Genomic DNA, 13,709 nt, shown 5'->3' on the forward strand with positions numbered 1-13,709 from the left:
GCATTAGGAGCCTTGGTGACCCAGCGGTTAGAGCACTCAGTTGCTAACCAAAATATCGGTGGTTCGAACTCATCAGTTGCTTCGCAAGAGAGAGATGTGGCAGTCTGCTTCCATAAAGATTATAGCCTTGGAAACCCTATAGGGCAGTTCTACTCTGTCCTATAAGGTCGCTATGGGTCAAAATGGACTCAGAGGCAGTGGGTTTGGTTTTGGTATTGCTGTATTAATTCCTCGTTCCTCCAATCTTTCTGTAGTTTGTGGGTGACACAGCTCTTAAAGAGGTAAAGACACTAGGGAAAGGCTTTGGATGATAAGTGCAAATAATATACATCCCACAGGCTCTCTTTTGTGGCATTTTTCTATATGTACTGACACAGCTGATCTCTGTTTCTGCAGCATGTACATAAATATTATCCAAGTTGACTGGCATATGGTGCTGTTATGTGTCTTTTAAAAGAAAATCTCCAACCCAATTCAGTATTTCCCATGTGGCACCTGATATACTGTGGGCGTGGGATATTTATAGAGCAGTAATAATGATATTTGAAAACACTGTAATGTCTACAGGCTCTATTTCCCTGCAAATTTCATCGAGAAGACTGCATTTTGCAGACATAAGCTCTTGCCAACCATTCACGGTGATTGCTGGAATACCGAGCGTTGTTGGGATTCACAAAATGGCTGTTCTAAGCATTAATACATCTGAATCCTTCAGAGGGAAAGTCACTTTCTCCAGAGAATGTAAATATAGGCAGGTAAAGACCTGCCACCTAACTTGGCTTTCTAATGCTTGCCTTCTGCCCTTCAGTTGATGTGGTTTCCATGAATAGCCTTTGTATGGTAGTTCATGAAATTGTAGAATCAAAGAATATTAGAATCAGAGGATCTGAAAATTGGGTGGATTTAGTTAACCAAACACCCCACTACTGTTAAAAACCAGTGAGGAGTAGTTTGGTGATAGGGTAATAGAGGTGGAACTGGGGTCTTTTTACTTCTATCCCAGTGCTCACCCCATTACCCCTGGTTTGTTTCTATAGCGAATAGTGCATCACATTGGATTCAGCCCTAGTCTATTTAAGGTAATGCACATTTACTAAAAAGCCCACTGGGAGAGCCACTCCCCACTTTAAGTGTCTGCAATGTGCAGGTCCTCTACCAGGTCCTTGTTTGCATCACCTTGTTTAATCTTCACCAGGACCTTATGAGGTAGGCACTCATCCCTATTTTACAGATGGGAAAATGAAGACTCAGAGAGGTTAAGTGTTTTGCCCAAGGGCCCATTAACTAGTAAGTAGTAGAGTCAGGATATAACCTGGGACTGCCTGACCTGCAGCCAGGCTCCTGTCATCAGAGTGGGAAAGGAGTAGATGACGTTGGAGATGCAGTTGTTCCACGTGAACAGGCAACACTTTTCTCTCTGGCCATGCTAGAGGCATGGACACTGGATACTCGCATCCTAGCCTGAACTCCGTCATAAGTTAGCTACTAATCCCTCATCATGTACTGGGCTTGGGGGACCCAGAAGTGAATGGGAGATGGCCCCTGCCTCAGAGGAGTACTCCTGCTATGTGGAAGACAGATGTGTAAAGAGACAACAGCACCTTGTGATCCAGGCTAACGGAGGGACGATTAGTACTGTGATAGTCAGGGCAGCACTGAACCTTGAAGGTCAGGGATTGCCCAGAAGGTGGTGAGGCAGGAGCTGGGTCTGGAAGGATGAGGAGGATTTGGCCAGCTGAAGAGGAAGGCTGGTAAGGGAGGCAGGGCTGCCAGGAAGAGCAACCCACATGTTTCAGGGCTGGGAAGCCAGAGAGGGCCCAAGAAAGACAGAGGAGCTGTGTGGGGAGGGCCTAGGCTACAGTAGTCGGCAGATCACAGAGGGCTGTAGATGCATTGCTAAACCAAGTGGTAGACTCCACCCAGGAGAGGCTAGGGGAGCCCTGAGGGTCATGGGTGGGGAGGGATGAGTCTGACTTGTCTCCTGGACAGGTAACTGACTCAGATTAGAGAGAGGACTAGGGAAGGAGGTCGGGCTGGGGCAGAGTGTCTATGGGGCTCATATAGGAACCCAGACCAAAGGAGATGGTGACCTGAACCAGGGTGATAGTGACTGTGGGAACAGAGAGGACTATCCAGAAGAAAGAATGGAGATTGAGTGGAGGCAAAACTTAAGTTATCTTAGATTTTAAGCTGGTGCAGGGGGATGGTTGGTGGTGCCAGCAGCTTAACCCAGGAACACAGAGGTAGGAGCAGCCTAGTAGTGGCTGAGATTCCCCAGGGAGAGCCAGGCCCAGGGGAAGAGAGAGGATGAGGACGGGGAGATGGAAGGGATGGCTGCTGAGCTCTGGACCCCGGCCAGCCCTTTGAGCATGCCTGGGAGGGGAGGGGACAAAGACAAGTGTGGGTGCAGGCAAGCTGGAAGAGGCATGGCTTAACCATTTGTGCCACTCAGGGACTCCTTGACAATAAACAGGACCCAGTAAATAGGATGCCTATAGATGCCAGGAGCCATGCCAGGTGCTGTACGTGTGCCCCTTCTGAGCCTCACAGCAACCTTTAAAGATGAGTTTCATTATCCCTAGTTCCTTGGGTGGCGAAGTTTATGCTCAACTACTAACCTAAAGGAAATGCTGGTAGCATAGTGGTTAAGAGCTACGGCTGCTAACCAAAAGGTCAGCAGTTCGAACCCACCAGGCGCTCCTTGGAAACCCTATGGGGCAGTTCTACCCTGTCCTATAGGATCGCTATGAGTCAAAATCGACTCCACAGCAACAGGGTTTTTACTAAACTAAAAGTTGGTGGTTTGAACTCAGTGGCACCATAGAAGACAGGCCTGATGACCTGCGTTCATAAAGATTACAGCCATGAAAACCTTATGGAGAAGTTCTACTCTGTAAAACATGGGATCGCCATGAGTCAGAATCGACTTGACAGAAACGGGTTTGGGTTTTGGTTATTATTTACCTAGGAGGAAGTTGAGGCTGGGAGACATCAGGAACTCCCCCAAGTGGCTGTGCTGGAATCTGACCCCAGATCTGTGTTTGCCCCACAGGACAGTTCAGGGAACCCAGGAGGTGCTCATCAGGCCTGTGCAGGTAGAAAGAAGACCGCTGTGCTGGGTCACAGAGGTCTCAATGAATGCAACAAATGGTCATTCAGCCCTGATGTACCAGAAGCTGGGCTGGGTGCTCCTGGGGACAGAATATGGTAGCTACCCTAAGGAACCTACAGTGTGAGAAGCAAACCTCAGAGAAGTTTTGAGGACACTGATTTTATGGTGTTAGACCCTGGGGAGAGGCCAGCTCCCTGAACAACCGCTGCAGTGCCCGCATCCCAGCTGCTGACGGGCTGTCAGCCTTGTGGAGAAACACACCCTGGGCAGCCGCCCCATGTTGTAGTGGCATCTCTGCCCTGTGACCACGCACACATCTGCCAGTCTGGCTCTGCTGATCACAAAGGGATGTGACAGATCCATGCTGGAGGGGAGTGCAAGTCCAGGTGTCCAGAAAGAGATGTGGCGTTTTGCTGTGAGGGCTGCCTCCTCTCCTCCTGCTGGTCCTCAGCACTTGAGCGTCCGGACGTCCGTCTGTGCCAGCAGCACTCATGTCTGACACCGCCTGGCAGCTGCCTTTGCTGAGGGGAAGAAGGATAAGGGTCTGGATGCAACACTGACGCATTTTTGTGGCAGGAGATTGATCAGATGTTTGAGGGTGACTAGAGGCACTCTGGTTAGCTGCCTTCGGGAAAGGATCAAGCTGATGGAAACAAATTCAATCGCTCAGATTTAGGCAAAGGTGTGTTGAGGTTTCTCCCTCCCTTTTTGTGTTATTCCTGGAGTCTTACATCTTAGGTTACTTTTCATTCCAAACAAATATTTTGAAAGTATTGCCCCATCATCATTTAAAAATTTTTTCCTTAGAGGTGAGTTTAAGGGGTCTGCCAGGTACTTTCTAACCACCCCTTTGGGCTGCAAAAGACCCAGGGCAGTGAGCAGCGCTGTGTTTTGTTTCAGGAGGACGGGTCTGCGTTCCGACTCCATCTGACTGTCATGCCCACTGCAATTATGGATAATTATTATGTCTTGGTGAGAAATCGCAGCAGGATATGGGCTGTACAGAAGACAAACTGACAAACCCTGTTCCCGCCTGCTAGATTTGGAATTTAAATAGTAGCATTTAGGTTTCAGTAACAGAGTGGAGGAAACTCTGGTGGCGTAGTGGTTAAGTGCTACAGCTGCTAACCAAGAAGTCGGCAGTTCGAATCCTCCAGGCGCTCCTTGGAAACTCTATTGGGCAGTTCTACTCTGTTCGTATAGGGTCGCTATGAGTCGGAATCTACTCGACGGCAGTGGGTTTTTTTGGTTAATGGAGTGAAACGTGGAGAACCCTCTCATGCTGTGCGTATGGGTGCTCAACTGTGTTGGGAGGGGGACCGCTAAATTACTTCTAAAGGAAAAAAAGCCCCTTCCCAACAGTGCAAGTAGAGGTAATCGGTAATTTAAAAGGAGGCAAGAAAAGGGGTAATAAATAAAGGACTCAGAAAAATTGTGCACCAAAAAACGTGGCTTTGTTTGTAAAATGCTTACAGAAAGGACATCGATCTTTCAATAAATGCTGTCATCGCCACAGTGACAGGCCTCTGGTTCTCAGTCCTTAATGCAGCAAACATTGACTGGTGCCCACGATGTGCCAGGTTTCAAGCATGCCAATCTCTTTAAATAATAGAAAACCCTGAATGTCAGATTCTATTGCTGTCCCTGTACAATCACTGACGGATAAGACACATTGTTTCTAATTAGGCACATTGGATTTTTAAAGGTTAATATACATTTTTTACTTAAGGAGCCATGGTGGCACCATGGTTAAATGCTTGGCTGCTAACTGAAGGATTGGTGGTTTGAACTGACCCAATGACTCTGAAGGAGAAAGACCTGGCAATCTGCTCCTGCAAATGTTAGAGCCAAGAACCCTGTGGGGGCAGTTCTACTTTGTCACATGGGATTGCTATGATGGGGCGAGGGGAGCAGGGGCAGGAGGGGAGTAGGTTAGAAGTGGAAACCCTGACAAGCTAGCTAGAAATAAGACAGGCTCGTTTTAGGTGTTTTACATGTAACTTCTGGTGCCTCTGTAGACAATGCACTGACCTCTCTCCAAGCCCACACAGGGAGGCCTGAATCGCAGTTCTGTGACCTCCTAGCTGTGTGACCTTGGACGTGTTACTCAGTTTCTGTGTGCCTCAGTTTCTCACCTGTAAAATGGGGCCCTTTCTCATAGGGCTGTTGAGAGGATTCAGTTAATCCATGAGAAATGTTTGGCACAGTGTTCAGTAAATGCTGTTGTTACTTGCCATCACGTTGATTCTGACTTATGGTGACCCCATGTTTGCAGAGCAAACTGCTCCATAGGGTTTTCAAGGCAGTGACCTTTCAGAGGCAGATCGCCAGGCCTGTCTTCCCAGGTGCCTCTAGGTGAGTTCTAACTGCCAACGTTTGGGCTAGTAGTTGGGTGCTTAACTGTTTGTGCCGCCCAGGGACTACCTAAGTAAACGTTAGCTATTCCGACGGCAGTGGGTGGGTTTTTATTGTTATTCAGAGGAGTGAAGTGGATATTTTCCTTTCTTTCTTTCTTTCTTTTTTGGACCACCCTATATCCAAATCTCTTCCTCTTTGGGACACAACCTCTGTGCAGGTTCTGGTGGGTGACAGGGCTTACTCTGTGCCATGGAGGTGTAAGGTGGACCTGCATGCAGCTAACTGCATGCCTTCACTTGGAACTTTTTTTTTTACTTAACTTTTTATTGTGCATTAGGGAAAAATTTACAGAGCAAATTAGTTCCCCATTCAATATTTTGTACATAGTGTTCCATGACATTAGTTTGATTCCCCACAATGCTTCTCTTGAGAGTATGAGACGAAGGTGCAGGGACCACATTTAGAGAGGATCTGCTGAGCTAGTGGCTGTGAGAAAGGGGTGGCTGGGCCAGTGAGGCAGGGCAGCCAGACTGCTCCTGCTGGTCTTCTGATAAATTCCTTTTCTGCTGAATTAGCCAGAGGCCCGGCCCTGTGCTTTGCAGCCATGAACACCAGAGCCATGCTCAACGGTGTGTAGAATACCATGGCCCCTAGAGACCAGGGGAAGGGGCATCACTGTCTGGTATCCCCTCAGTCTAGGAAGAGGGGGTCAGCTCAGAAAACAGCCCTAAAACCTGCCACAGAATCAAGACTGGCCTCAGAGCTGCCCAGCAAGACCCCGAGGCAGAAATCCCACATGGAAACCCTCCATGTACCACCCGGCTCGGCCAGAAGCAGCATGTCAGAGCCCCTAGGAGTATGAAGACCAGGAGAAACTACACACTGCACCTCTGAAGCTGGAGATGGCAGGGGGTGGGAGACAGGACATAGGACAAATGAGCAAACATTTACCCAAGACCTAAACCACAGGATTTTCAGTCTCTAATCCTCTATTTCTGTTTTTCTGCCAACTACTCTCCTTGCAGGGAACATGAGATTTTTCTGCAAGTGGGGTAAGGGTGTGTTTATCAGCTTGTTGCAAATTACATGGTAAACACTGATCCCCCTGGTTGAGGCAGTTACTGAGTCTCTTTGTTAGATTAATAAGATTACAACAATCTGGGCAGACTTTCAAGTGTTTATTTTCAAAACGTTACTTCAGAGGGTGGTAGTAACATAGTACCAGGCCTGACTGGAATCCGGGTATTCGGATAAGAGCTCTTTTACAGAAAAGAGTGCTAAATTCTCCATATAAGAAGAAAAAGGCCATTAAGGCTCAAATTTTGACAATTTGTAGTCACGTACCCTACAGCCAGTTTTCTGATCAACAAATTGTGTTTATTTTAACACTTACATGGTGGTCGGGCTCGTCCCACAGCCTGTAAATGGCTTGATAAGGGTTAGCTTTACAGTGAATCATTTTCGGCATATTTCAAAAACATTTTGGCAGTATGTAAACCCCACCCACTGCTGTCGAGTCGATTCCGACTCATAGCGACTCTGTAGGCAGTATATATGATTGCTATATATGATCCTCATGGCAAATTAGTAAGGTAATTATCATTGCCTGAATGTCATAAAGAGGTTAAACTATAAAAATAAAAAAGCTCCAAAAATCTCTAAAGTTCCTGTAATCATCCTTCAGATTGTTTGCATTTCAGCAAAACTTACTGCAAGTGAATCTTTGTAACACAAATCCTATTTTCTTGTTGATTTGTAGCATTGCATTATGAATATGTCAGGTCCATGGCAAAAACACACCACTTGCACCCCTCAGTGTCCCAAGGAGGAGTTGTAGGAGACAGCCTGGGCACAGCACTGGTGGTGTTGGGGCCTTTCTCCTTGCTACACTGTGGAATTTCCCATCACCTATCTCACCTCAGGATTCACTGACCTGCCCTGTGCTCTGACTGCTGGAGAAATGTGGGGGAATAAAAAGGTGGCTCAAAAACACTTTAGTCTTCAATCAGCTTTCAGCCTACTTGAGGCCCTGGAATTCATATATACCTCTCAAGCTCATGTTGACACATGGTGATTCAGTGGAAGAATTCTCCCCTTCCATGTGGGAGACTCAGGTTCAATTCCTGACCAATGCACAGCCACTGCCCATCTGTCAGTGGAGGCTTGTGAGTTGCTATGATGCTGAACAGGTGTCAGCAGAGTTTCTGAACTCAGAAGGACTAGGAAGAAAGGCCTGATCACAATGGTCAGATCCACAACTAATCATGGGGATGGTGTAGGAACAGGCAGCATTTTCTGTTGTGTATGGGGTCTCGACAGGAGCTAACAACCACCACCACCCAAGCACACAGGCTCTAAGAACTCTTCACTCTCTGGCCCAATCTCCCTTTCCAACCTCTTGTCTTGCCGCAGTCCCCCCAGGTGCATCCTACCCTCCTCTCTCCTCTCCTTTTCTCTAATCCTTAGTCCCAGACACTTGGCTCCTTGGTCAGACATTGCAGTTTCCCGACACCCTGAGTGGTCTCATGTCCCCTCGTGTTTCCTGACTCAGTTCCCTTGTCCTTTCACAGCCTTCCCCACTCTTTACAACCTTCTAGCTCCAGAGCACATGGATGCTTCTCTGGAACTCATCCCCAAGCCCTCCACCTCCCCTACTGAGCTGTACCCGACTAGGTCACAGTGTTCACACCCAATTTTATACTTGACTCCCCTGGGAGGCTATAAGCTCTTTTGGGGTCAAGAACAATTTCTACATACCCCATGTTGAGCTTAGGACATGCCGGATATAGGGAACTTAGTAAATGTTGAATGAGAAAATGAATGAATGAGTTGTTAACAGAGATACAAATAAGAATTAGCTTTATCCAAAGAGATTTTCTTCATTGCAAATACCTTCTTTCACCAACATAAACGGCGACTATACACACAGACCTCGCCAGATGGAACACACAGAAATCAAATTGACTCCATCTGTGGAAAGAGATAATGGAAAAGCTCAATATCATCAGTCAGAACAAGGCCAGGTGCTGACTGTGGAACAGACCATCAATTGCTCACATGCAAGTTCAAGCTGAAACTGAAGAAAATCAGAGCAAGTCTACGAGAGCCAAAATATGACCCTGAGTATATCCCACCTGAATTTAGAGACCATCTCAAGAATAGATTTGACGCATTGAACTCTGGTGACCAAAGACCAGACGAATTGTGGAATGACATCAAGGACATCATCCATGAAGAAAGCAAGAGGTCACTGAAAAGACAGGAAAGAAAGAAAAGACCAAGATGGATGTCAGAGGAGACTCTGAAACTTGCTCTTGAGCATCGAGCAGCTAAAGCAAAAGGAAGAATTGATGAAGTAAATGAACTGAAGAGAAGATTTCAAAGGGCATCTCGAGAAGACAAAGTAAAGTATTATAATGACATGTGCAAAGAGCTGGAGATGGAAAACCAAAAGAGAAGAACATGCTCGGCATTTCTCAAGCAGAAAGAACTGAAGAAAAAAATCAAGCCTCGAGCTGCAATAGTGAAGGATTCCATGGGGAAAATATTAAACGACACAGGAAGCATCAAAAGAAGATGGAAGGAATACACAGAGTCATTATACCAAAAAGAATTAGTCGATATTCAACCATTTCGAGAGGTGGCATATGATCAGGAACCAACGGTACTGAAGGAAGAAGCCCAAGGTGCTCTGAAGGCACTGGCAAAAAACAAGGCTCCAGGAATTGATGGAATATCAATTGAGAGGTTTCAACAAACAGATGCAGTGCTGGAGGTACTCACTCATCTATGCCAAGAAATATGGAAGACAGCTTCCTGGCCAACTGACTGGAAGAGATCCATATTTATGCCTATTCCCAAGAAAGGTGATCCAACTGAATGTGAAAATTATAGAACAATATCATTAATATCACACACAAGCAAAATTTTGCTGAAGATCATTCAAAAACGGCTGCAGCAGTATACCGACAGGGAACTGCCAGAAATTCAGGCTGGATTCAGAAGAGAACGTGGAATCAGGGATATCATTGCTGATGTCAGATGGATCCTGGCTGAAAGCAGAGAATACCAGAAGGATGTTTACCTGTGTTTTATTGACTATGCAAAGGCATTCGACTGTGTGGATCATAACAAATCATGGATAACATTGCAAACAATGGGAATTCCAGAGCACTTAACTGTGCTCATGAGGAGCCTTTACATAGATCAAGAGGCAGTCATTCAGACAGAACAAGGGGATACTGATTGGTTTAAAGTCAGGAAAGGTGTGCATCTGGGTTGTATTCTTTCACCATACTTATTCAATCTGTATGCTGAACAAATAATACGAGAAGCTTGACTATATGAAGAAGAACAGGGCATCAGGATTGGAGGAAGACTCATTAACAACCTGCGTTATGCAGATGACACAACCTTGCTTGCTGAAAGTGAAGAGGACTTGAAGCACTTACTAATGAAGATCAAAGACCACAGCCTTCAGTATGGATTGTACCTCAACATAAAGAAAACAAAAATCCTCACAACTGGACCAGTGAGCAACAGCATGATAAACGGAGAAAAGATTGAAGTTGTCAAGGATTTCATTTTCCTTGGATCCACAATCAACAGCCACGCGAGCAGCAGTCAAGAAATCAAAAGATGCATTGCATTGGGCAAATCTGCTGCAAAGGACCTCTTCAAAGTGTTGAAGAGCAAAGATGTCACCCTGAAGACTAAGGTGCGCCTGACCCAAGCCATGGTATTTTCAATCACATCATATGCATGTGAAAGCAGGACAATGAATAAGGAAGACCGAAGAAGAGTTGACGCCTTTGAATTGTGGTGTTGGTGAAGAATATTGAATATACCATGGACTGCCAAAAGAACAAACAAATCTGTCTTGGAAGAAGTGCTCCCAGAATGCTCCTTAGAGGCAAGGATGGTGAGACTGCGTCTTACATACTTTGGACATGTTGTCAGGAGGGATCAGTCCCTGGAGAAGGACATCATGCTTGGCAGAGTACAGGGTCAGCGGAAAAGAGAAAGACCCTCAACGAGGTGGATTGACACAGTGGCTGCAACAATGAGCTCAAGCATAACAACAATTGTAAGGATGGCTCATGACTGGGCACTGTTTCGTTCTGTTGTGCACAGGGTCGCTATGAGTTGGAACCGACTCGACGGCACCTAACAACAACGACAACAAAGACATTTTCAGTTTACAAGAGTTTTTATACTCATCTGTATACAGGATGCTCATGGCAAATTGGTAAGGTAATGATTATTGCCCAATGTCATAAAGAAGTTAAGTGATAACAATAATAATAGCTCCAATGCCTGAGGACTGACTCCATGTCCGGGACTGAAAAACGTGCTCTAGAAAAGCTGTGCAAGGTGGGCAATATATCCACCTTTCACAGCTGGAGAAACTGAGTCTCAGAAACTTCTCTAAAGCCAGAGCCAGAATTGGAGCCCACGTCTTGGGACTCCAAAACCTTTGTTTAGTATGTGTTATGGATTGAATTGTGTTCTCCAAAAACTGTATGTCAACCTGTCTAGGCCATGATTCTCAGTATTGTGTGATTGTCTACCATTTTGTCATCTGATGTGATTTTCCTATGTGTTAATGAGGCAGAATTAGAAGCAGTTATGTTAATGATGCAAGACTCATCTACAAGATTAGGTTGTATCTTGAGTCATTCTCCTTTGAGATATAAAAGAGAAGGGAGCAGAGAGGCAGAGAGATCTCATTACCACCAAGGAAGAAGAGCCAGGGGCACGCGCCCTTTGGACCTGGAGTGCCTGCGCTGAGAAGCTCCTAGACTGGGGAAGACTGATGACAAAGACCTTCCCCCAGAGCCAACAGAGAGAAAAAGCCTTCCCCTGGAGCTGGAACCCTGAATTAGACTTCTAGCATACTAGACTGTGACAGAATGAATCTCTTTGTTAAAGCCACTTGTGGTATTAAAGCCACTTGTTAAATACCACTTGTGGTATTTCTATTATAGCATCAGTAGAAAATTAAAATAGTAACTGAGACAATGTTGGCACCCAAGAGAATGGAGTCAATTCCAGCCAAACAGAAGGGGCATGAGCAAAGTTCTGAAGGATTAAAGTGAGGACTGAGTGAGGGACAGACAGTCCGGTCAGTGGCCCTGGTATGGGCAGAGGAGGGGAGGTGGCAGCAGGCAGGCCAGGCTTGGGACCAGGGACTTGAGGGATGGTATGAGGATGGGCAGTGGCCATGCAGTGATCAATGTAGTGGCCAGGAGGGGCCTGATCACAACAGGCCTCATATGCTCTGGGGTAAGGTGTTTGGGCTTTCTTTTGTCCACAGTGGTTCTGATGGGGATGAGGGAAGCATACTGGAGGGTCTTTGGAGTATTATTCTATGTCAGTGGGAGAAGAAGCTGGAGGAAAGAAGACCAGTTACAGGCTATGGCAATAATTTGGGCGAGGTATACAGTAGCCTAACATGGTGTCATGGATTGAATTGTGTCCCCCCAAAATATGTGTATTAATTTGACTAGGCTATGATTCCAGTATTGTGTGATTGATTGTCCAACATTTTTTCACCTGATAAGATTTTCCTGTGTGTTGTAAATCCTATCACTATGATGTTAATGGGATGGATTAGGGGCAGTTATGTTGATGAGCTCTACAAGATTAGATTGTGTTTTAAGCCAATCTCTTTTGAGATATAAAAAAGAGAAGCAAACAGAGAGACATGGGGACCTCATAGCATCAAGAAAGCAATACCAGGAGCAGAGTGCCTCCTTTGAACCTGGGGTACCTGTGCCTGAGAAGCTCCTAGACGAGGGGAAGATTGATGACAAGAACTTTCCTCCAGAGCCGACAGAGAGAGAAGCCTTCCCCTGGAGCTGATGCCCTGAATTTGGACTTCTAGCCCACTGGACTGTGAGAGAGTAAACTTCTGTTTATTGAAACCATCCACTCGTGGTATTTCTGTTACAGCAGCACTAGATAACTAAGATGCATGAGTAGTGATGTGGGAATAAAAAGGGGAAACAGATACATTCAAAGTTGAAAATATTTCCCATACCTCCTCCCTTCCTGTTCTTAGACCAAAGAAGTTGTTCCCCTGGAAAAATGTCCCATTCGTTGCTGGCTCATACCTCTGTGCCTTTGAATTTACTGTTCCCTCTGCTCCTTCCCCTACCCCACCTATCTGGAGAGCACCTATCCTTCCTTCAAAACAGGTGTAACTCATCCAGAAAGTCATTCTAACTCCAGGCAAGGTGGAGGTAATGACCCCACCTTTATGCCATATACCTCTTTCTGTTGGGACATCAGTGCTGGAGTAGTAGACAGTGAACTCCTCAGTGGTCGGCACTATTTTCATCTTTGTGCCTAAGGCACAGTGTTGCATGAGTGAATGAATGGTTAAATGAGTGAGTTGAAGACATTATTCTCCTCCCTCTTCTCCAGCCATTTGTGAGGTCCAGTAATAGTAAGATAAGAATAAGCTACACTTGTCGTTCTGTCTCAGCTGATGTACTTTGTTCCGGGAAATGCCTGAAATTTAAGCTTTGTTTTTATAAAATTAATGAGCATTTCATTGAGCGGATTGGAAATTCCTCAAAGAAGCAAAACAAGCAAAAAATGGTTGGGTGGAAGAGAAAGGAAGGAAGAATCAGAGGGCTCAAGAGGAGGAGGGAGAGGAAATGCGGTGGAGCCCCTGGCCTGTAGCTGATGTTTTCCTGAGCATGACTGGGGAAAACAGAAAGGACCTAGGCCTGAGAGTCAGGCGGCCTGAATTCTGACTCCAACTCTGTTATAAGTGACCTCACAAAAGTTCTTTATTTTGCCTTCTTCTTCCATTAGCTTACAAGAGGTGCCAGTGGGAAAAAGCTTTGATAATGGTAAGTAGTACCATGAAAGGGATGTCTCATTATTCTGCCTGGATGGTAACATGTCGCCTTGTGAATACAGCGTTAGCCCCCCGCTCACCAAAGAAAAGGATGATTTTAGTTATTATATGTATTCCTTTTACTTACTAAGACATAAATTAATTAGGGAGAAATGCTTTCAAAATATAGAAGTTAATCTCTTAGTAAGCACAGACTTAGGAGAAAAATGGGATGTATATAGAGACTAAGCAGCCTAACCTTAGATGTGACACCATCTGTGATTTTAGAACACCCATTTTTACTAACTTGAGGTGGCACACGGTTGTGAAATGTTAAATTAAACACCATTAAATATTGTTATGCCTTCAAAAAATAGTGACAGGCTTCAA

The sequence above is a fragment of the Elephas maximus genome, chromosome 3, assembly GCF_024166365.1.
Source record: "Elephas maximus indicus isolate mEleMax1 chromosome 3, mEleMax1 primary haplotype, whole genome shotgun sequence".
Classification (NCBI taxonomy): domain Eukaryota; kingdom Metazoa; phylum Chordata; class Mammalia; order Proboscidea; family Elephantidae; genus Elephas; species Elephas maximus.